We start from the raw sequence: 23,470 nt of genomic DNA on the forward strand, positions 1-23,470 counted from the left end.
AAGACCCCATCAGAGAGTAATGGCCATGGCCAGTTGGTAGTTTTTATTTTTTTATTTTATTTATTTTTGTGTGTGTGTGGAATGCTCTCTTCTTTAAGAATTACTATTAGGAACCCAGAAGCTGTTTTAATATTTTGATGCTAATCACCTTTAAGGATATGGGGAGAAAGAAAGAGAGAAAGGCAGTGTGTAAAGCCCAGGAGCCTATCTGTGCCTCAGCTCAAAAGATCTTAGAACACGTGGGTTCCCATTGGCTGCAGTTCTCATTTCTCTGTGGGTCAAGGATGTGGCCCACTTTCCTTTCTTGGTGGTCACTAATCCATTCTCTCCATGGGTATTTTGTCCTCCCCTCTCCCCCATGACCAGCTATGGAGTGGCCCATGTCCCCTGTGCCGCAGTCTGGCTGGGCACAATTCAGGAGCCACTTGTCAAAAGAAACTAACTTTATTTTTAGAACTACAAACACCAAACAAAACAGCTCCTCAGGAAAAAATCCTCAGAGCCCAACTGCCACCACCGGCTTCCCCAAGCCTCTCACCCCCACACAAACCTCCCACAATCCTCCTGCTCTTGAGGCTGATTGGCTGGGTTGTGTGGGCGGAGCCAAAGAAGTCCCCTAATAAGCAGCTTAGTGGCAGAGCCAATCAGCTAGATGTTGCTGGGGCCGCTGTGAGCCAATCATCAGCTGGCAGTCTGAAGGGCAGGGAAACAGCCCAATGAACATCACCGCAGAGGAGCCAATCAGCTAGATGTTGCTGGGGCCGCTGTGAGCCAATCATCAGCCAGCAGCTGGAAGTTTGCTGGCAGCTGGAAGTTTGCTGGGGCCCATTTGGCTGTGGCTCTCAACACCCCTGTACCTCCTTCTTTCCTTGTATCCCTCAAAGATGAACTCATGGGCTAGTTCACTGCTGGTCACTATAGAGAGACAAGAGGCAAAGAAACAACTAAAATGGGGGGAATTAGAAACTACACAATCTTTTGATGTGATTATGCCATCTCTTATCTAAAACCTATGGGTCACTCCTCACTACCTACTGAACAAATCCCAAGTTTTTAAAGAAGGCATCCAAAGTTGTAGATTTTGGCCTGAGCAGGCAGAGGCAGTGTGCCTTTGAGCAGGTTACTGAATCTCTTTGTGCCTCATTTTCTTCACTGTGAAAAGATAAAAAGGGAACTAAATGTGTTAATACATATAAGACCTTAGGTCTGGACCTGTCACATAGTAACTATTCAGTAAATGTTATTGATTCCTGCTATTACTGTTATTATGACCACCTATGCAAACTCATTCCTGTCTTACACCTGCTTGAGGATCCTTGGCATAATCATCTCCACGTTTTCTTTCTTTATTCCCTGTACCTAGATGACTTTCAGCCTTCCCCAAGTCTGAATCCCATCTAGGTATTTAGAGGGGCTATTTCACTCAAGCAAACCTTCTTTGGAAGCATTTTATGATCATGCTGTCATTTCCATAGGCTGCTCAGGTACCCGCTATCCATGCTCTTATAGCATTGGCTGTATGACTCTGTCATCATCTAAGAATATATGTGTGTGTTTCACTATATACATCAGTGTAATACCTACCCCAGAACATAGTGTGTTAAAACAACAGTTATTTGATTAGTTCACAATACAATGGGTCAAAAATGCAGGCATAAAAAAAAATGTAGGTATAGCCTAGCATGTCAGTTCTTACCACATAGCATCAGGGGGGGTCACTAAGCCACACTCAACTAGCAGTTGCGCTAAATACAAGGCCTGTGAAGGACCTTGCATGTGTAGGACCTTGGTGTTCCTTCTCACTCCATGTGGCTCTTTGGGCTTCCTCACAGCATGGTGGTCTCCTTATAAGGCTGGTTCCTTACAAGGTGACCAACACTCCTACAAAAAGCCTTTAAGAATGACAAAAGCAAAAGCTGAAGATCTCTTGGAAGTTGTACAACATTGCTTCCACCAGATTTTATTAGTCAAAGATAGTGATAGGACCAGTCCAGACTCAAGAAAATGAGTAGGGAGCATCGGTGGGCATCTTGAGGACACGACCTCATGTCCCTATCCCAATAAGGTTCTGAGCTTTTTGGTTTATCCAGCACCTCACTGGGAAGAGTGCCTGGCATGGAAGAAGTGCATAACAAGTTATTTAACTGAACTCCCACACAAACACAGGAACGTTCTAGAGGAAGATGAGCTGTCCTAACAAAACCCCCAAGGCAGCTCGTCTGGGAGCTGTCAAAGCCTCCCACCCACAACCTCTGTTTCTTGTCAAGTCCATCTCCAGTTCATTCCTGGCACAGCAAGGTGTGTAAGCAATGCCAGAGTCACTTGTATCACCAGTATCTCTGACTGGCTGTAACACGGATAAAGGGCAAAAGTGAAGGAAGTTAGTAGAGTTGGAATGTTCTGCATGTCTATCTAAAGGACAGATAAAATATGAAATGTATGTGTGGAAACATTCCCAACTCCAGTGTGATGGAGGTTGGAGCATCCCCAACTAAGAGGACTCTTAAGTTTCCTTTTTTGGGAGAAACCCTTCCCCAAACCTCATGCAAACAGCAATCAAAGCCAATAGCTAGACCATGAGGCTTTCTCCTGAATTCCCTGGAGAAAGTCCTGTTGTTTTTGCCCATGGCTCATGGCAGTAGCTCGAGATTACTGCAAGAATGCCAACTTCCCAAAACCAGGTGCCAAGGCAGAGCCATGGGCGGCGAGGGTGTGAGGGTGAGTCAGCCCAGACCACCAGCGACTGTGTGTGCAGAGAATGTCCACACCTCCTCTGCAGCCTGCATTGGCAAAGTGCTTGACTTTTAATGAGCAAACCGTCCAGAGGAAAACAAACACAATTTTAAGTATCTGAGTACACAGCTTTGCCTCTTTGTTCATTTTAGCATCCACATGGTCTCACTGATGGGATGGATCAGGTCCATTTTTAATCTGGGATCTCAAACAGCTGGAGGTCCCTATGGGAAATGATCACAGAGTTCATCTGACACCCTGCAGAAATAGGGAAGGGGGTCAGTTAGGTCACTGGGGTACCCCCTTGAGGGAGATATGGAGGTCCCAGCCCTTTTATCTCTTTTCTGCCTAACTGCCATGAGGTAGAAATATTGCTCCACCACATACTCCCCACCATGATGACTGCCTTGCTACAAGTCCAACGTGATGGGGCCAAACTCCTAAGTTCCACCATCTCCCATTAGTGCCACACGCTTGTGGCTAAGCCTTTAGCATATGGGCTTTGGGAGACATTTAAGATCCATATACCACATATTGATGGCGATAGTTTGGATCTTGATTGTTCCTCAAAAGCCCATGTGTTAAAGCCTTGGTCCCCAGTTTGGTGGTGTTGAGAGGCAGTGGAAACCTTTAAGAAGTGGAGCTGAGTGGGAGGTCATCAGTCACCAAGGGCATGCCTGGGGTGGTGCGATGCCAGTATCTTGCTCTCTCTCTCTCTCTCTGTTTCCCAGCAACCATGGGGTGAGCAGCTTCCTCTCCCACCATGATGAGTTGGCTCTCCATAGGCCAAAAATCAATAGGACAATCAACCAGTACTGGAACTTCTGAAATAATGAGCCCAAACAAGCCTCTCTTCCTTTCAAGTTGATTTATCTCAGATATTTGTCACAATGACAGAAAACTGACTCACACACTGCTAACCTGGGAAAAGATCAAAATTCAAAATCTGAAGAATAGTTTCTACTTTTCTACTATTGTATAGTTGAGAAATCATAAGTGAACCATTGTATGTTAGGGATCCTCTGAATAAGGAGCACAGCGTAAAATAGTGGGGCTATATCACACAGGGTCTTTTATATCACAAAAAACCTAAGATTTGGTGGTTCTGCATATTTTGCTTAAACATTACCACTAATAGTTCTATAGCACTACCGTTTTCATTTATCAGAGACTATTATGTCCCAAAGCAGTGGTCCTGAAAACATGGTCCCAAGACCAGTAATTTCAGCATCACTCTGGAAATTTGTTAAAAATGCAAAGGCTCAGGACCCACCAGGGACCTGCTAAATCAACAAGCCTATGCTTGCTGGCCCAATGTGGCTGTTCTTTTTGAGTATTTTGTGCTTGCTTTTTATAGCTGCCTTATAACTCCCTTTGTTCTTCAGTGTTCAATTTAGTTAATTATAGATACTGTGAAAATTAAAATAGCTGTTTATTAAATTACTATATATCAGGGACTATATTTCAAGATCCCTGTTAATAGATACTAATACCATTTTGCAAAAAAGAAAACAGTTTCCTAGAAATGAAATTGTATATATAGTAACACGACCAGTAGAAGGCAATGTGGGTATTCAAACCCAAGTGTATTAGTTATCTAATGCTGAGTAACAAATGACACTAAAATAAGCAGTCTAAAATGGCAGAGATACATGTGTTGATGTAGTTGCTGAGAATCATGGACCCAGGGGTAGCTTAACTTTGTGGTTATGTCCAGAGCTTCTCATGAGGTTGCTGCTAAACTGCAGTCCCCTGAAGGACTAGAGGGTCTACTTCCAAGATCATTCATGTGGCTGCTGTTAGGAGGCTTCTTATCCTTACCAAGTAGTCTTCTTCAGAGAGCAGTTCTTGATGCGGAAACTGGCCTCCTCCAGTGCACATGATGGATGAAAGAGAGAACAACCAAATCAGAAGCAATAAGGTCTTTTATACCCTAATTGAGAAGTAACATAGCATCTCTTAAATTGTATTCTTTGGGTCACATAAACTGATATTGGTACAAGGTGGGAGAGAACTGCACAGAGGAATGATTATCAGGAGGCAGGATCATCGGGGGCCATCTGGAGGATGACTTCCATACCAGCTTTACTTTGATATGCATAACCTCTTTATTCCTTCAATAAATATTAAATGAATAATAATTTTTCTATGTTGTCTTGGACTCTGTGTCTTGTTGGTAAGTAAAGCAAACAGCCCTTGTCCTCCTGGAGCATATGATTGAGTAGGTAATCAAGTGAATATGTAATATAATTTGTGATGAATATTATGAACTCTATTTAAACAGGGGGCATAGAAAAGAATGGAATTGGGGTGGTGGGAAGAGACCTCCTCATCCAATCTGGTAAAACCTGGAAAGCAACTTTCAAGAGCTAGTTTTAAATAATTGACACCAAGCTTTGGGAATTAGCTAATTAAAAGTTTTTGAGTAGACATTCCTAAACATATGTTTTATTAATTTTTAACTTTATTTATGTGTCTATATACACATGTAAATATAATCACAGACATAATATACTTCATAATATATAATATAAAAATAAAAATATAATATAAAAATACTATATATAAAAAATAAAAAGATAAAGTTAAAATATAAAATATTTATGTATTTATAAATAATCATACAAAAGTCACTTTGCTCGCCTTTTGAATTTGGGTGTGGGGTACTAGAGATTGAACCCACAGGCACTTTGCCACTGAACCATATCCCTGGTCCTTTTTATTTTCTATTTTGAGACAGAGTCTCATTAAGTTGCTTAAGGCCTTGCTAAGTTGCTGAAACTGGCCTCAAACTTGTGATCCTCCCTCCACTTCCTCCCAAGTCACTGGGATTACAGGCACACATCACCACATCTGACTTATTAATAATATTTTGATTAAAGTTTTGTAACTGAATATGTTTCACTATTTTTTAAATTCTTTGTGAATAAATGGTTTCATTCTGAATTCAGTTTTTTTCATTTTTGGTTCTAAGAGCTATCTAACATGAAAAAAAATACCTCTCAAAAGTACATTGATTAAAACAAACCTGGTCTTACTAAAGTATGATATTTGTTTTTCAACCCTGACCCTCAGTTTAAGTTTCCAGTAAGAATTGTCTACTACATTTCTGTCTTCCCTAATGCCAATCAATGGTTCATACAAGCTAATAAGAAATTGATTCAAAATCTCCTAGAACTACTTATCATTTTTAAAAGACTACAAATTCAGTTTTCAAGTAAAATAGATAGGAGAGTTTTTAAAGGGACATACTTACTAAATTTTTGGCAATAAAACTGCATAGAGAGTAGATTTCCCAAATATCCATTTTCAAAACACCCTACATTTAGCATCTGTCTTGGTGCATTTTGTGCTGTAACAGAATACTTGAGATTGAGTAATTTGTAAAGAAGAGAGATTTGTTTCTTACAGTACTGTAGGCTGGGAAGTCCCCAGTCAAAGGACCAGCCTCTGAAAAGGTTTTGTTACACTGTAACATGATGGAAAACATTACATGGGCAAAAGAGAGCAAAATGTTGAACTCACAACCCCAAGGCTTTTTATTTATTTGTTTGTTTGTTTGTTTATTGATACCAGGGATTGAACTCAGGTGCACGTACTACTGAGCCACATCCCCAGCCCTATTTTGTATTTTAAAGACAGGGTATCACTTAGTTGCTAAGCACTTCACCATTGCTGAGGCTGGCTTTGAACTTGCAATCCTCCTGTCTCAGCATCCTGAGCCGCTGGGATTACAGGCATGTGACACCGAGCCCAGCCCCCTAGCCTTTTTATAGTTGACATTCATCCATTCATGAGGGTAGAGCCCTTGTGACATAAATGCCTCCTATTAGGCTCCACCCCTCAGCATTGCTACACTAAGTTTCGAACACACTCAAGTCATAATGACATAAGATGTGGATACTACCTCACTAATATTAAAAGGTTACATTTACCTGGATAATTTCACATTTTTTTTTAACCAAGTTATTTTGTTCCTGGCTTTTCTCCAGTACTGTGTGGCTGAAGAAGTACTTGCATGAGGAGCTAAGAAAATACCACCTTTGCCCTTTCTGATCACTCCACTAAATTGGTATCACTAGGGAAATCTTCAGACTTAGTCTCTTTGTAAGAAATCTTTTTGAATTACTTATCCATTTAGGGAGATGTTTGGTTAAACCTAGATTATATAGGACTTTTTGTTCTGGTCATGGGAATCTATGTCGTTCAGAACAACTCTCCCACTGAGGATAATTAGCAAAACAAGATATTTTTTTAAAACTGGCTTGAAAGCACTATAGAGCTAACAAGAGAATAAAAAATTACTGGGTTGGGATCTGGGGGTGGGGTAGGAATCAAGGGAGCTGAGGGGGCAGCTTTTTCTCTTATGGCTTATGTCAGTTTCTAAAACAGGGATTGAGAGGCCAAAAGGCTGACCCAAAAGGCTGTTCAAAGGGTCTTTCATAAAGTGAAGGCCAAATTCAGGGTCCAGCACCACCATGGCACATAGCATCGGTGAACCTCTTGATTCTGGATGTGCAATGGGAGGAAAGTACCCTAGAGACAATGATAACCCAAGAAAAGGTCATAGAAACAGCTGCATAGTACCCAAAGTTGGATTAAAAGTGAGTCCATAATGCTAGTGCCCTAGTTCCTAATAGAACCAAATATGAATTTACTCTAGAGAAGGATAACATCATTCTAGAATCCTAATTATTTCTATAATTTCTATTTTATGTATTTATTTATTTGCTGTGCTAGAGATCAAACACAGGATCTTGTACCTGCTAGGCAAGTACTCTGCCACTTAACTACATCACCAACCTCTCTGATTTTTTTAAAATACTACATACATGAATACAATTAATGAAAAAAAAAATCAGAAAAGCAAAGAGACAAGACCAGATGAACGAAAACTAAGAAAACACAGCCACAGATTCCAGAAGCTCAGGTATGAGTTTTTAGGTTAAAAATAAAAAACTATAGCTGAGCACAGTGGCATATATCTATAATTCCAGCAATTTGGGAGGTGGAGGCAGGAGGATCATGGAGTTCAAGATCAGCCTCAACAACTTTGCATGATCCTCAGCAACTTAGTGAGACCCTGTTTCAAAAAAAAAAAAAAAAAAATTTAAAGCACCTGGAATGTAGATCAGTGGTAAAGTACCCCCGTTGAATCCCCAGTACCACAAAACAAAAAATGAAAAACTATCGACTTTAAAAAACCTTCTACCACATGGAGGCAAAGATATAAATGCCTTATGGCCCTGAATATGAATAGGGAAGACAGAAACTTTGTCAGAAAAAGAAATAAAAGGATTATAAAATCCCAAGGCGATCATGCTTTCTCTTTTCTCCTGTTAAACTTTAAACAACAACAACAAAAAAGTGACTGTTTCAGAGAGGGTCATCTGGGAGCCTTTAAGGTATGTGTTAGTGTCTTAGTCCATTCAGGCAGCTATAATAAAATCTTTTTGGCTGGGTAACTTATAAACAACAGAAATTCACTTCACACAGTCCTGATGGCTGGGAAGGCCAAGACCAAGGCCTTGGCAGAGCCTGGTAAGGGCTGGCTTCCTCACAGATGGTGTCAATCTCATAGTGTCCTCACCCTGTAGAGAGGGACTCACTGGCTCCTTCTGGTCTCTTTTATTGAAAAGGGCAGCAGTTCCCATCACGAGGGCGCTACCCTCCTGACCTAATCACCTCTGGAAGCTTCCACACTCTAATACTGTCATCTTTGGGGTTAGGATTTCAACATAAGAGTTTTTTTTTTTTTAAAGAGAGAGAGAGAGAGAGAGAGAGAGAGAGAGAGAGAGGGAGAGAGAGAGGGAGAGAGAGAGAGAGAACTTTAATATTTATTTTTTAGTTTTCGGCGGACACAACATCTTTGTTTTGTATGTGGTGCTGAGGATCGAACCCGGGCCGCACGCACGCCAGGCGAGTGCGCTACCGCTTGAGCCACATCCCCAGCCCCAACATAAGAGTTTTGAAGAGACATTCAGACCACAGAAGTGGGGATTCTGGATTTCAGATATAAATTCCACATCCTACTTTTATTTTTTCCAGTTGTGTAAATTTGGGCCGATTACTTAACTTCCCTGGGCTTCATTTATATAATGGAAACAGTGTAAAACTTTAAATTAGGTCTTCAAGGAGCCTAACTCGTGCATTATGACATGTTCCCCCTCTCCCAAAACAGGTACAGAGGAAAGAAAATAGGATTTGCCCCAAATAGAAAATCAAGGGAGCTTTGCATCCACAACAGGTATAAAAGTAGAAAAGACAGTGGACCGAGGGGGACCAGAGAAACTAGGTATAGATGCTGAGTCTAAACATGAAAGTTGCTTGGCAGTTCTCTGAGTTGCCGAATTAGGGTTCTACCAGAGATTACAGTGAAGTGGCTCTTGAAATAAGAATGGAAGTGAGCCACACAAGGTATTGAGTAACTCCTTTCTGCGCACGCTCCAGAAGGAGTGTTTCTGCATTTAATCTGGCCTCCCATGGCACCGTGCCTGCACCTATTCTAACCCCTGTAAGGTGACAGACAGTGAATGGCATCTCCACCCACTTTCCACTACACGAGGAATTTCTGAAAAATGAAAAGACAGCACTCTGTTCATCTTTGAGCCTTAGGAGAGTAACAAGCACAATGGATCTCAATAAATGTTGAATGAATGAATTGACAAATGAAAGGATAAATGATGTAGTCCTGCTTGCAGAAGCAAGCCACCAAGTGAATACTGAACCTCCTTCCCACAGTTCCTCTCCTGCCTGACCTATAATTTTTCACCTCCAAATTTCTTCCCCACCCTGCTGGAAGAAGCACCGAACGTGAGGGTACATTCTTTGGTTTCTCTTACATCGCTCAGAATATTCCAGTCAGTTGACTGATGTTAACCTGAATATTGCTTCCATTTTCTCCCCCAGATCTGGGTGAAACTAGGTCCTTCTTCCCCAGCACCCAAGACAGGCTCTTGCTAAGGTGCCTCAGACTCATGATCCTCCTGATTGGCTGGGATTGAAGCATGCCTGGCTTGAAACTAGATTCTTGACAGTGACTGGGATGAAATGCAGTTGTCCTCCTCAAGATCTGCCCCTGCTTCCAGACTGACAACAGGGGGTGGGTCCCCAATCTTCTAGTTGCTCAGAGAGGAAATGCTGACTCATCTTTTCTTCTCTCCAACATCATGTTCCATCCTTCAGAAAATCTTATTGACTATTCCTTCCAAATATTGAGATCTGGTGAATCCTCAGTCCAAACCATCATCATTTCTTGCGTAGATTATTGTGTTCTGTTTCCATCTGTGCCGTCTTGGATTTCTTTGGAAACAAAAGCCACAGTAGATTCTTTCTCACTTCTGAAAACCCTCCACAAGACACCCAGAGTAAAAGTCAAAGTCCTTGTAGTGACCCCACCAGACCCTCAGGTCCTCGGGTCTTCCTCTGACCATACCTCCCACCACTGTCACTCACCCTCCCTGGACACCCCTGTGCCTGGGGCAGCTTCCTTCAGTGGGCAGCAGTGCTCACACCCTCACTAGGCTGTACCCCCACTCCCCAGATGCCAACCACTCTGTCTCCTGTACTCCTCTTTATTTTTCTTTGCAGCAAGCCTTACACCCTGACAGTCTATATAATCTGTTAATCTGATTGTCTGCCTTCCTCCCATCTGGATGATAAACTCTGAGACAGCAAGAACTTGCTTGTTCGTACATTTCTGTGTCTCCAGCACTTAGTACAGTGCTTAGAAAAAGATAAATGCCCAAAGATTTTTGTTGAGTGCAAAAAGAAATATTATATCCTTTGCTAAGCTTGTGATGAGGGAGGGGAAATATGGGTCCAAAATAATTAAGAATGCCCCCATCTTTACAAACTCCCAGCCTGGTCCCCTTCCCTGTGGCACAGAGCTGCTACCTAGGCCACAACAACTACTTGCAACCAAAAGAGCATACCAATACCTGATGTCATTGCTTTTTCTCACTCTGAACTTGGACTTTTATCCCATGTCAGAAGTTTGACATAGATCCATTTGCTATTGCAAAAAGTCAGACCTGAAAATCTAAACCCATACGCATTCCCTGCTCTCCTGTGAATGGGAGGATATGATGTGGCCAGGTCTGGTCTCAACAAAGAGACAAGAGCTTCCTAGATGTCTGAGTGACACCACCCACCCCTCTTCCACCCACCCACCCTCTCAACAGTCCCCCCTATTCTGCTTCAGGTCAATTCATTGACCTCTGAAAAAGCAAGTCACGCCCCAAGGAGAGCTGTAGACAAAAGCGTTCCCAAGCGGATTCCTTGTTGACACTGGTCTCTGGTTACACCCAGGCATTAAAAAGGGTGGAAATTCTTCAAAGCCAGTGCTTCCCCCACTTCTGTGCAACCCCAGCAGAACCTCTTCCTCCACACCATCGCCCCACAGAAAGACACACTGTAAGTTCAAAACACAAAGTGCTGCCGGGGGGAGACATTTTCAGGTTACACACTATATATAGCTAAAGTAACTTATAGGTCCTGTCTCATGTTACTAGCCTTGGCAAGGGTTTAAAGCCTTCAGTAATTCCTCTCAAGCATGCCCTGTTGTGAATCCCTTTTCCTGTCCAAAAGCCCTTTGTTGGCTCAGACCCTGGGAGTCACCTTTCTTCTTCCGGCCACTCCCGCCTCACTCACCCTCTTTCAGTCTCCTCACAAAGCAGGGCCTTTTCTCCAGGGTCCCCCCACCTGCCCCAGAGTTTCAGAGCCGCTGACATTTCACTAGTCAGGCCTTTCCTCTGACCCTTCACATTTCTGGATTGTGAGTCTCCTGTTTTTTCTGGTTCCAGACCAGAGTCAGAGGGGACAGACGGAAGGCCCTGATGAAGCGCCTTCTCCACCCCACAAGCACAGCCCGTTCCACTCACCCACCTGCCACCTGCCCTCTAGGCCTCACACCCTTCTCACATAGCCCGGGGCAGGGGTATTTGTCACTCCCAGTCTGGAGCTAGGCCAGTTTTATCTTTGAGGCCCTGAAAATGGAAATCGTGTACTAACACTCCAGGAACCTGTCAAGGCCAGAGCTGAGACAAGAAACTCTGACACACTGACCCCGAGCAGGCTCCGAGCAGGCTCCACCAGCCCTGGCCTCCTCGATTCTGTTCTTTGCAGCTTTGTTCTTCCTGTTTCCGTCTCTTCTTGCTCTACAGTTTGAATTTTTCTTAGGGAGTGATTCCTTCGGGGTGTTTCCATCCGGGTCCAACCACAGGAGCATCTCAGTAACTTGCCCCATTAGTCTTGAGCTCACAGCCTACATCCCCTGGCTGGGCACCCTCAGCCCACTTGTGATTCTGACCCCTCCACTGCCCCCTTCTTGCCTCTGTTCACACTGACTTGTAATGGAATTTGCAGTTCTTGAAACATATGTATGTACAGTGCCCCAAAGATGATGACCAAAAAATCTTGTGATGTCATCTGGAAAGGTGGGTGATCCTCTTTGTGTTTGCAAATGCAGAGATTGAGATCCAGGACTGGGTTCTTCATTCATTTCTCCACTTCCAGAGGTCTGTTATTATCAGTGTCCACTAGCTCCATGGTCTGGTCCCCAAGACACCATCCTCACCCAACTTTTTCCTCTGTGCATGAATTTTCAACTTGGTCATGCATCAATTTCCAAGTTTATATATAGAAATTATTATATATTATATATGTATATATTATATTATTATATGTATATATGTAAATATATACGTGTGTGTGTATATATATATATATATATATTTTTTTTTTTTTTTTTTTTTTGGTGTCAGGGATTGAACCCAGAAGTGCTTAACCACTAAACCACATCCCCAGCCCTTTTTTTTTTTTTAATTTTGTATTTTATTTAGAGACAGAATCTCAATCAATTGCTTAGCTAATTGCTAAGTTGCTGAGGCTTAAACTCACAATCTTTCTGTCTCAGCCTCTTGAGCCACTGGGATTACAGGAGTGCACCACTGCATCCAGCCAAATGTATATATTTGTAATATGTTTTTTCCTAAACATCTCTGTGCCCGCATGGTACCGCAGAACCTTAGCACCTCCCTCGGTATTTCTGCCTCACTCACTCTAGCATGCCGTCAGAGTTCAAGAGTTAAGATTCTGAAATCAGACTTGTATCTAGGTCCTCTTAACCTGAACTTGGACAAGATATTTCACCTCCAAGAATTCAGTCTCCCCATTTTTAAATTGAGAATATGACTACCTACCTCAGGGGGCATTGTGAGGATCAGATAATATTGTGTCCTATGAGGTACACGATGCTCAGTTAAATGTCACCTATCACCAGTGCTATTGGACCTGGAGCATCCCCTGAAAGCCCATGTATTAAAGGTTTAGTCCCCATCTTGGTGCTATTGGGAGGCAGTGGGGCCTAGTGGGAGGTCTTCTGGACACTGGCCTTGAGGGGGATACTGGGATCCCAGTCTCTTCCCCATTTTCTCTTTGTCTGCTTCCTGTCTATGAATGAGCGACTTTGCTTTCCCACATAATCCCCACCATGATGTACTACCTCACCACAGGTCAAAAATCAATGGGGCCCATGAACCGTGGGTGGAAATCTCTAGAACCATGAATCCAAAAAAGTTTTTTTTTTTTTGTCATAAGTTGATTATCTCAAGTATTTGTAAAAGTAATGGAGATCCGATAAACATGATCATTATCAACACATCAATGTCTCTTGTCTCCTAACTGTTCCCTTTCCACTCTCTGCTCCCCGCCCCCATACGACTACCCAGGCCATTACGCTTTATCTTCCACAATCATGGGACTACAAAAAAAAATTTAGGAACCATTTTGTTTCCATACGTGTATAAGTGGAAGAATGTTTTTAAATTATGCCGCAGTCTGGCTGGGCACAAATCACGAGCCACTGAAGCAGGAACAAACTTTATTTCTTAACTCTACCAGCACACTCCACACACACGCTCCCGGGAAATCTGCCAACCACCACCCGGCTCCTCTAGAACCCAGCCACCGGAAATATTCCTCCGGAAATCTCTCCTCCTGCACTTCCCCAACCAATGGGAACTTTCCTGGAATCCCCACAAGAACTCCAAAGTAGCGGCTGAGGCGGATAGTAATGCCTCACCTGTCAACCAATACTATTGGCAAAATACCAGGGGCCATTCCGACTCAGCTGTGGCTCTCAGCAAAATTACTAAAAATTCTACCTATACACTACCATTCCTTTCCTCCTTACCTCCAACAACAACAAAAAGTTGGCAAATTTTGATCAGATTTGTGATCAAAACCCACCTTATGCTCCATGTAAAAATCCAACAATCTCCCACCACATCTGCAGGAAGCAGCCTACATTCTAAGTTTATCAAGCCACTTAATGTTGACTAAACAGACCAGATCCCTTCTGCCAACAGATGAAGAATTAGATTCTGATGTTCAAATTCTGGCTCTACTGCTGTGTGGCTTTACACCATAGTAGTCTGGCTGTGCCTCCATTTTCTCTTGATTATAATGGGAATAAAACATGGCCCAAAGATTTTTTTTTTTTGTGAGAATTAAATGAGATAATCCATGTACAATAGTTGGCACATAATAAACTCTCAACAAGTACTAGGTACTCATTAATCAGTAGTTTTCTCTTCAGTAGCCTGAACTAGCTCCATGGAGTCTCCTCTCCGGCTTCCTGTCTCACTTCCTGTTTATCTTAGTGACCTTCAACACATCTCCTCCTGAAGTCTTTTCTGGACTGACTGTTGTGAATTCCCTTTGTGTCAAGTATATTCCCTTTCCTACCACTGTCGATTCTGGGTGATCTGCATTTGTTTTTCTGAGGTCCCCTTCACTATCCTACAACCATCTTGAAGAAACCAGATCTCATGCCCACTGGGAAAAAAAGAGGGAAGAGAGAGGAGAGGGAAGAAACACGGACTCAACCTCACAGTGATCCACTCTCAGTACGGTCTTCCCAAGAAACCATTTAAGATATTTAAGAACTTCCACTTACACCATGCCCCACCTGCCCCCAGCTTCACCCCTCAATCCAGAATCTTTTTAAGGGAGGGTGCTGTTTTGACCACACCTTTTTCCAACATTCTCTTTTAGCCTGCTTTCTTTAAAGAAATTAAATCATTAACCCCTACGAAATTATTTATCAGATCTATTCCAGGTCACTCTGTGAGCCAGAGTTGGCCCCGGAAGATTATATTGTACCAGTTCTTTCCAGGAACTAAATACGTCATGGCACAGGAGAAAAAAAAAATTGTTTTCCTGTACCACCTTCCTCCCACCCCACCCCCCATCACGCCCTCCAAATTCAAACTGTCTTCATATTTGTTACCAATGAGGCCACAGTTCACATAAATGACTCCAAATCAACATGAGGGAAACTCAGCAGCTCCTGGCACTGATACTCGTGCATTTGACCAAGGAATAAATGCATCTCATATCCTCTTTTGTTTATTGATGGCACACACAAAAAAGGGGGGGGGATCTAAATTCTGTTAGCTTCAATCTGGAATGCAAATGACAGGCACCAGCCTTCCGTCTCACAATGAGTGCCTTGGAGAAATGGTGATGTGCCAGGGGTAGGGGAAGAGTTAGAGTTGTTGTTGTGTTGGTTTTTTTGTTGTTGTTGTTTTGTTTTGTTTTGTTTTAACCGAAAACTGCAGAAATGGCAGCACCCAAATGTTTGCAGCGTCTCAGCTGGCCAAGAGGCAGAGAGGTGAAAATGTGGAGCCCGCACTGACAGGTACCTGAGTGGCCCGGAAGTAGAGAGCTCCCTGGATAGAATACTGTGAATTGCAGGTGCAGGTTACAAGGGGAGGTTGGGGTGTGGGAACATGCCAAGGACTCAACAAACATCTATTGAAGGGAGCCAAGCTGGAGAGGGCCGCCCCAACACAACACAGGAGGCAGCAAATTCCATAGGATTTAGGCAGAAAAGCAGAATTGCCATGTTTTCCCTTATGAGTTAATTTAAATACTGAGTAGGAAAAAGTAGCATCCTATTTCCTTTTCGCTGAGAACATATTCATGTTAGAGTCAGCTCTTTGGAAACAAAATTCTTCTGCATTTGATTTAGTTCTCCAGACATTATATCAGAATCAGTCATATCTTCAGCAAAATAAAAACAGATTTATTTTGCTTAAAGAATGTTTACAGAAACTTGTATATTGAAAGTACAAGTACAAAATGAAGCAGTCAGAAATAGCCTACCACTAAAACAAAACCCATCCTAACTTACACCAAGTTTTGCCTATTTTAATCTCCAGATTGACTTGTACTGATGGAATAAATTAAGAAAGAGGGGAAAGGATCTAATACATTTTTAAGCTTTTACAATATTCAAATCACTGCTAAGATATTTTACAGATAGGTCTAATTTTTACAGAACCCCATGAACTAGGTATTATTATTCCTATTTTATAGATGAGGACACTGAATCTCAAAGAAGCTACCTAACTTTTCTAAGATCACACAGCTAGTGAATGGCAGAGATGAGATTCAAGATTTTATATTTAGGATTTTTCCCTGCCACAATTACAAAGCACCTTTGTACATTACTAGGTATCACAAAGACTGTGACATGAATCTTGTCACTAATTGAACCCTTAAAAAAAAAAAGGTCAAGTGAACTGTAGTCAGACTTTTCTATAGAGAATAATTTCTGGGGAAATATTTATGTATTGTATTTTTTACATGTCAAAATTTATAATTGAATCCGCAACCCTTTTAAAAGGCACATAGTTCTCTTTTTATTTTGTATGATAGTTTTATTTTAACGGAAGTTAAGAAGGAGTTTTATTTCAGCATGTCCTCTGAACCTCAACATTTTCTTAACTATTACTAGTGGGTCCTATAGGGTTGGCACCAATGTGAGAAATTTCTAAAGTGAAAATTCAGTTTTGAAAAATACATCTAATGACATCGAAAAACAGGAGGCACTGGGTGGGGGTGCTTTCTAGAAGACAATATCAGTGTATCCATACTTTAGGGAAAACGATAAATCTATTTAAAGGGGAAGAGAAATAGAAATGACCTGATCAGATCACTTGGAGAAAAATAAATGCTTTTCTCTGCCCTATCCTGAGATCACATTGCGATTTAACCTGTTTTTAAACAAATAAGGACTTTTTAAACATTTTCTATCCTTTGAGCAAATGTTCTCTGCTTGGCTAAATGACAATGTTCAAGAAATGCCTACCACAGAAGCATAAAAAACCCTTGGCAACTTTCCAGAAGAAATCCACCCTGCACAATGGTTTCCAGCCAATGCTCAATAGCTTTCTGCTGAACCTGCTGGCTCAGTGTGCACTCGAACAGGATCTGGAAAGAACAAAAGAAAAACTGAGAGACATTTTCCTTTTTGTGAGTCTGGGGAAGTAGCCCTCTGCTCATTTTAGCCAACTTTCCAAGCTTGGAAACCTGGATGTGGGGATGGTTCACTTACAAACCCTGACCTGGGTTCTGGTATAAACTTTGTTTTACTACCTTTGATTTCCCTGAAATTCAAGTATAATTATCGTGTTTGTCTTTTCATCTTATAAAATGTGCATGACCATGGGGTGCACTTCGCCAGACCTTTTGCTTAAATGAATGTTATTTTTTTTTTTTCAAATGACACGTTAGGGCTGTCACCAGGAGAATACTTTAGATGATTCCAAACCTCATATTAAAAAGAGGGACAAGACCTCTTCAAAAGGTTTCCAGAGTGTGTTCGTGATTGGTGAACGCCACTCAGTTCTCCAGATATTTATGCAAGAATTTCACCAAGCGCCAAAGTCACCGGTAACTTTAAAATGACATCCATTTCCCTGTACCAAGTGAAATGGGTGTGCCTTCTGGATATTTTTTGCCACTTTGCAATTTTTTTTCCCTCAGGATAAACATTTTCTACTTGAAAAATAAAATGGTTGAGCATTTTACAGGGCCATTAAACTGAGTCCATACACGTGGCCCAGTTCTCTCCTAGGGCCTGGGGGAGGTAGGGTTGGGCTGGCTGGCACAGGGCGTGTTCTGAAAGCCTCTTTGACCTTAAATGCCCTGAATGGAGGAGCAGAGGATAGCTGGGAAGGGGAGAATTTCTCGGTTCAGTGTTGTGGGATGACTGCACAGTTCTGCAGTGGAACCCACGCTGCAGAGAGAAGCTAAGACCCAGCTGCCAGGCCCCGCCAGAAGGCCACCCTGGGGAGAGGGCTGGAGGCACTAGAACTCGCCCTCTCTGGCCCTCCCATCACCCATCTCTAGCTGTTCTGAACAAGGCCATTTTCTGACTCCAGGGGATCAGCAGCAAGGCCACTTGGAGGAGTGCAGCAGGCAGGAGACTGGTTTGGGGTTTGAAATGCAGACTTTGGACGGGTCTCAGGGACCCACCAACAGGAGTGAAGAGGAAAGACTCTGGCACAGTTTTTCATGGATGGATATAAACTTTGAGAATACACCGTGCTGGCTGGGGCACTCTTGGGGCATTTCTTCATTTTTAACTATGCCAAAAGCCTCAAAAGATGGAAGAGACCCAGCTCTCTGGACTCCGGTGAGGCCCAGGCTACCAGGAAGTCACGTGGTCTATTAGAAGAAGGCAGGATATTTACAAAACCTCAACTGCTTTCTGCAAAAAAAGGTTGGGCCTCACACTCCCATCAACAGATTAAATTGCCAGCACCAAACACACAAAACTAAAACTCTCTCTGGCCCTGTTATCCTGGCCTCCACTCTCTCCACTAGGGTAGCCATGACCATTATTAGTTCAATGAGTTTTCTACAGACCTTTGAAAAGACACACACACACACACACACACATATACTGCAAATGAATGCTATGTTCACATTGGGTAATACTCTGCGTACCCTAAAGTTTGCTTTAATCAACAATAATTTTGAGAGCCATCCATGTGGCTATACCTAGATGCATTTCATTACTTTTGACTGCTGAGTAGTATTCCACCATTGGAAACCACCACCCTTACTCATCCATCCCCCTTCTGATCCACATTAAATCTTTGTCTGTGGATGAACTGGTACATTCTTCCAGACCATTTAATCTTTCTTTTTTAGAAGTCTGAATGCACATTATTGCTCCTTAGTTGCTTCATGTGTGTAGAAAACCCAAAATTCAACTTACAGAACTCCATATCCAGCATCTAGCATACATTATATAATAACTTCTTGAATGAATGGACTTTGGGAATCTGACTCCCTCAGCTTTGGGCTCAATAGAGGTTCAGAGAATTCTATGTATTTATTTCCTTCTCTTCCTTAAAAGAGAACTTTTGTATGTTCAAATCAGGTTCAACTAAAATCTACTTCCTTTCCCAGTCTAGACTTATGGTGGTTGATGTCTCCTAAAAATCTCCCAAATCCTGACACTAGTGATATAATGAAGATTGTACCTTTTAAAGATTGGAGGGTGGTCAGGGGGAGGAGGAAGAGTAGGAAGAGAAAAGGGAAGGGGTGGAGTGGGAGGAGGAAGAGACTGAAGCCAAAACTTGCCCTAGGGTGTGGCCCTGTGGCCCCTGCTGGCCTGGAGGCAAAGCCAGGCACAAAGGATCCATTCTCTTTGCAAATGAAAACTGGAAAAGAAGCACTTTCCCTTCTTTTAAAACTCTCATCCTATAAATTTTACTTTATACTTTTTATTTTTGTACCCAGGATTGAACTCAGGGGCACTTGGTCACTGAGCCACCTCCCCAGCCCTATTTTGTATTTTATTTAGAGACAGGGTCTCACTGAGTTGCTTAGTTTGCTGGGGCTGGCTTTGAACTCCTGATTCTCCTGCCTCCGCCTCCCAAGCTGCTGGGATTACAGTTGTGTGCCACCACGTCAGTCCGGCCTTTACTTTATACTCTTAAATTGCTGTGGTCAAAGTCACCCTTTCACCCTTTTCTTTCTTTCCCTGGAAAATTTATTCTGATACTTTAGGTTTCCCGCGGGGAGGTGGGGAGCTTTCTAAGGACAAAGAAGAAAAGTGCACAGTCTGCCCACTCACCAGAGATCCTGAAAACCACTCAACCAGACCCTGGATGATGTCATCAAGAGCCAGTCTGAAACAGTGAAAACCTTGCCAAAGAGTCTAGACCTGTAAGTTTGTCAGAGGAAAGGGGAATACGTGATAGGACCAAAGTTGCAGAAGCACTTGGGGCATCTTTGTGTCTGTGCTAAGCCATTTTTCCTTTTTTATCTTTTATTATTTATCGATTTATTTACTTATTGTCTTATGAAGTCATTTTCTTTCCTAGTCTGAGACACCTTAGCAGCAGTTCTTTGGGATTTATTTATTAATTTATTTTTGAGTCTGTTTCCTTTGCTCTGACCAGCAACTCCCCAAATGCAAATACCATCACATATGCAAGTCTACAGAGTACTTCAAGGACTTCAAGAATCCCCTGAGACCTAGAGAGCCCAGATTAAGAAGATCTAAATTAAGGTGGGAGCACCAAGAATCCAGACGTCGGGAGACAGCAGAAGAGACAGATGCTATAAACATTGCTGGTAGCTTCAAAATAAAACCCATCTTCATTATGGGGGTACTGGAGAAAGAAGGGCTGGTCCTGGGTTTGGTCTTTGGAGACACACTGCTATCTGTTATGGATAACAAAAGTAACAATATGTCATCAATATTCCACTGCCTTGGAATACAAAGAAGGACTGCTTCCAGAAGATAAATACAGGCCATAACCGCAGGACTATTACTGATGAGAATGAGATTTTTTTTCTCATCAAAAATAGCAACACCAGCGACGAGTACTGGAAATAAGTGAATAAATACGTTGCGAATCGTTGCCTTTCATCTCAGTTTTTAATCACACCTTCTGCATCTTTTCTTTCAGTAACTATCCTATCCTCCAAGTCCTTCTTAGCCCTGCTTCAAGGTCAGAGATGGCTACATATGTCATCTTCCTTGGATCTAATCTATTCAAACACAAAGCCATATATAGTCATGAGGTCAATGCCATCATAGTAACTGGTATCACTCACAGAGTGGCTGCCCTGTGCCAGCTGGGCGTAGAGTACTTTTAGTGTATTAGGTACATGTATAAATCTTTACAATAACCCTGCCAAGAAGATTGGAGCATTTTCTTTTTAAAGATGAGGAAACTGCAGTTCAGGAAGAAGCCCTTTGCTGGTTACAGAGCAAGGTACCAGCAGAACTGGGCTCAACCTTCATTGCTCTTGACGGCAGCTTCTTCATCTCATTTCTGATGGCTGGTGCCAAAGTCCCAGTTTTCCAGGGGATTCTTAAAATGATACAATTCTAAGTTTCTACACATGCTTAACCTTCTTTGGCACATAGACTATTTGAGCAGAAAAGGATCTTTGAGGCAATCTTGTTTGATTCTCACACTTTACAAATAAGGAAGTAAGACTTGGCTAGAGTCGGGTACTGGCCAGCCGCAGCCTTCCTGGTGCTGAGTGGGAGGAAACACATCCTTCAGGAAGTCAGTTTGTGCTCCCCCCAGCACAGCTCTCAGTGCAGACATTCGATGATGATTCCACACAGAGAGTTAAGTCTGGAACGCCTGAAGGAGCAGAGCAAGGAGCACCCAACTCTGAAGGCATCTACAATCTGGAATGGCCCCTCTGCACTCCCCCAGGGAAGCCAAAGATGTGGCCTGATCCACGAAGCTGGGATAGCAATAGCACAGCCACAGAGGTCCAAGAGACTAACACCTGCAACCTGAGGCACTTTTAAGGAGATGATTTCAAAACCCACCTCTGTAAGTCCATAGTAGCTAGAAAGAGTAGGAAAAGGACAAATCATTGCACTTTAGCTTACCTTTAGGTTTATGATCAAGCTCCAAAATCAAGATTATTGCCATGTTTCAAATATGCTTAAAAAGTCTTGAATCAGATAACTACCATGGCTTCCATTGTCCTTGAAAAGGAAAAATTGATGTCTTAGTCAGCTTTTTCACTGCTGTGACCAAAAGAGCCAACCAGAACCATTTTAGGAAAGGAACAGTTTTATTTGTGGGCTCATGGTTTCAGAGTTCTCAATCCGTAGACAGCAGGCTCCATTCCTTGGGGCTCAAGGTGAGGCTGAACATCATGGCAGAAGAGTGTGGCAGAGGGAAGCAGCTCACATGATGACCAGGAAGCAGAGAAAGAAATTCTAATCTCCAGATACAAAATATATACCCCATAGCCATGCCCCCCAAAGAAAACTTCCACTAGCCACACCCCACCTGCCTCCAATTACCACCCAGTTAATCCTGTCAGAGATTAAATCATTGATTAAATTAAGGCTACAAATCTCCAAACTTTTTTGCATTGTCTCACACGTGAGCTTTTGGGGGACACAACATCTAAACCATAACAATAAATAGGAAAGTAAGAAATTATTTAAGAGCAGTAAAACAAGGAAACAGAGAGGGGATCCAGGGTGTGGGCAGCAGATCTTTATTGTTGATGCCATTGTCTTTCACTGTGTGACAATAGTTGACAAGCACTGTTAAAAATAGAGTCAGCGTGCACCAGAATGACAAAGTTACCTCGGGTGGTGGGCCTGTAGTCCCAGCTCCTGGGAGGCTGAGGCAGGAAGATCACTTGAGCCCAGGTGTTTGAGGCCAGCCTGGGCAACACAGCAAGACCCATCTTTTCAAAAAAACAAAACAAAAAAAACAACAGTCAAGCACAGTTTCGATCTGTCTCCCAGGAGAGAGAAATAACAATAGAATAAGAGAATAAAACACAGACTAGTTGATTGGCATTTTTATTTTCTAAAGAAGGAAATTCAGGGTGGCCCTAGTAATGTAACATTAATTTTTCCCACTTCATTATACCATTGGAGAATACCAAAAACATAAAGTACTATATACCTCAAGTATTACATGTAACACAGACAGGCAACACTGGGTGGATCAATGATCTGAGCTTGCCCAAATTAGCTTTAATTGATTGTTTAACTTCCATAAGTTCTCTTGGGTATTTTGTCAATACTTATTTTGTAAATAAGTCTGACTAAATATAAGGTGATACGTAAATATCCAAAATAAGCATGCATACACATTATATACAAATACAGATATGTATATGTATATAAGTATATATGTAAATGTCTTTGTATGTAATATATTGAAACCATTTAATATGTCCAGGTATTGAGCCTACCTTCCAGCTGAATAATTAAGTTCACTGGGCATTCAAGTATAGATCCTCAGCCTTCTCAGGGCACATGCACTGTTTGCTCAATATGTAAACACGTAATTATTTAACTTGCCTTCTAAAGCGATACCACACCCTGGATATGATGCAAAACCCAGCATTACAAGATAAGCTCTGTCTCAAGTTTCTGCTCGTTAATAGTGCCTGAAGTATTTGCTCATATACTCAGGGACAGAAGCAGAAGTAAACAGGCCAATATTATAAGGGACACCTATGTTACAAAACTGACTTTCGCACATTGTGAAAGCAATGAATGAAGCTCAGCAGAACTCCTGTAAGAGCCTATCAAGTTGGTCAAAGGGACTTTAACCTCACCACCTCCTCCCAACCCACCCAGGTGGGTCTCCTTTCCTCGGGTATCAGATGCGGCTCCTAGGTGTGGCCCTGGGCGACAGCACCACACCTACTTGTGTTCTTTCTGCCTGCGCCTCCATTCACCCGGCTTCCTCTCCATCTGCACTGCGTCAGACCTCAATGAGGCCTTTGCACAGGGCAGTTAACATGCCTGGACTTTTTTTTTTCTTTAAAACTACAAAATCATTCCTTTATGATTCCCTCTCTAATTAAAGAGAACACAGTGTCCTGAACAAGGACTCTTGTCAAAGTTGGGCTCTGGCACAAC

This window comes from Spermophilus citellus (genome assembly GCF_964194105.1).
Source record: "Spermophilus citellus genome assembly, chromosome: 8".
Classification (NCBI taxonomy): domain Eukaryota; kingdom Metazoa; phylum Chordata; class Mammalia; order Rodentia; family Sciuridae; genus Spermophilus; species Spermophilus citellus.